Below are 2,351 nucleotides of genomic sequence, written 5' to 3' on the forward strand. Positions count from 1 at the left end.
CTTTTTACATTCTATAACTGTGGGGATTTACTAACTATTTGGTTTACATCCTGATAATTGTTTGAATAACAGAAGAATTCTTTCATTGCATTAGAAATGAAAGACATTGTAGCGTTCTTTTATTTCTTAAGCATAATTTGAACATTGTGGTCTTCCAATCTTAGTTATATATCAAAGTTTTTATTTCTTACATTGAATAAAATTTAAGCATAATTTGAACATTGTGGTCGTTCAATCTTAGTTATATATCAAAGTTATAAGAGAGTAATATATGTAATGTATTTGGTTTATGTTTCTTTACTATTAGTAACTGCAAGCATTGGAAGCACATTCTCTTACTTTCTCTTAGACTCTTACTTTTGTTATGGTTTGTTTATTCTGATAGCAAACTTAACCGTGAAAAAAAACAATGACTAAAATCCCCATTTTACCATCAAGATATCATTGTTTGTATGTACAATATAAGCTATATATTGTTTACAATTCTTATATCCTATTCAGGGATAACTAAATATAATTTATTGTGCAGCCGAGTATAAGCCAAGCAAAGACAATCACTTACAGCAAAACCTCCCTCAGAGGCCTCAATGTTAAGGAAGACGAAAGTGGTCTTTTAATTTAAACATGATTACTACATTAAAAATTAACCCTACAAATCCAAAGGTCATGTTATTTTACTAAACATTGAAAACTCAGGGGACTGGTGTAAAGTATCGGTTTTAAAACCTCACCACCCCTTTAAAACCAAATGGTGGTTTACTGTTATTCTTACAAAGGTTTTTGTTTTGAAATTTACCATTATTCAATAAAGCAACTTATCAAATCCGAAAATATAATAAAGAGGAAAGTACCTTTAATGGCGACTTCACGGAAGTTGGTCTTAGTGTTAGAGTACAGCCTCTTCCACTCATCCAATATCATCTTGCTAGGAGGCAAGAGATCAAGTGAATTTTTGGGCTTCGGTTTTGGTGCCTCCTCTTCCTCCTTTGCAGGCTCCTTCTTGACCTCTTTCTTGGCTTCCTTGGGCATTGACTCCTTCTACGTCTTCCTCTTCGATTGCGATTGTCCCTTTCCCCCCCCCCCCCTCTAACGTCAATACATAGGGTCTGTGTTTTTTTTATTTTTAAAATAAATCTTTTTAGGGGTCATTTGGAAAGGATACAAGCTCATCGAAGGAGTTCCTCAGGCTTTACAATCTCTGCGATCTATGGTAATTTCTCAACTCTAATCGCACTTTCATCGATATTGCAGTCATTTGGTCCTCAGGTTTAGTTTGTTTATCTTTATGGTTTTATTCATTTTTATAATTTTATTCATTTTTATGGTCCTTGGAAACAATCAAACTACTGAAAGAAGGAGCATAGAAGATTAACCACAAGACGGTATACCACAAGTATACCAGGTTATCTCTATTAAAGAGTGCAAAGTTTCTCTCTTAGCTGAGCTATTTGTTTCTGTTGGCATGGAAATGCATTCCATTTTAGAACCTTCAGCTTATACTTGGTGAAAGTTTTTAATTGCTTTCGGGACTACTGCAGACATTTCTGGTTAATTCGAGAAGCAACTTATTATTCTTTGTATGGAGCTCCTTTGTCATCATGTTATTTTAATATTTGCATTCTACCTTTTTATGACTACTTTCTATCTCATGCAGCTTGAAGATGGTTTAAAGTTATCTTTCACTGATAAAAGGCGCCTTGCAAAAGTTTGCTTACTTCAAGATGTATTGTCCATTGCCCCAATATGTCCATCTTTCCTATAGATTCTTACATCTTTAGCGTCATTATAACTCTTCACCAATTTGTTGGTGCCGCCAACTTCTGTACCTCCAATAGCCGAGCTTGGTCTGGATGCATTGTTAGAGCCTATGAAGGTGGAGGAATTTGTAGATTCTTTGAGCAAAAAGAAAATTGCAATTAAAGCTCTACTACTCGATCAGGTTGGATATAATTTTTTTCCACAGAATCTCTCATATGTAAGTGCAAGTAATTGTTGAATTAGCAATACTAGAACCACAATGGTTAATGATACATTAGGTGGGTGTGCTGCATTTTGTATCTCCTTTGTGTGCTGCTACTCACCCATTCACAAGAAAATCCATTTATATGCGATGGTGATACCTAGGTGCTTTTTTTGTAAAATTTATCTTGCAGAACTCCTTCAAACCCTCCATAGTTGAAGTGTCTTAGTATTGCTGGCTTGACCTGAAAGACATTATATATCGATTTTATGACCATATTTGGTTAATTCACTTAGTTTTCTATCTAATTAAGTCACTTTGTTCTGTGGGTGATTGATAACTATATACCTAAATGATGGATCTATTTTCTGTGTTTCTTGATTTTTTTTTT

General features: G+C 34.2%; 1 long non-coding RNA gene across 1 annotated transcript; it reads left to right on the forward strand.

Moving 5' to 3' along the window:
* LOC109849538 lies at window positions 1,073-2,170 on the forward strand. The gene is made up of 2 exons (XR_002249149.1): window positions 1,073-1,577; window positions 1,655-2,170. It is a non-coding gene; the product is annotated as an uncharacterized LOC109849538 (long non-coding RNA).

Source organism: Asparagus officinalis, chromosome 1 (assembly GCF_001876935.1).
Source record: "Asparagus officinalis chromosome 1, Aspof.V1, whole genome shotgun sequence".
Lineage (NCBI taxonomy): Eukaryota > Viridiplantae > Streptophyta > Magnoliopsida > Asparagales > Asparagaceae > Asparagus > Asparagus officinalis.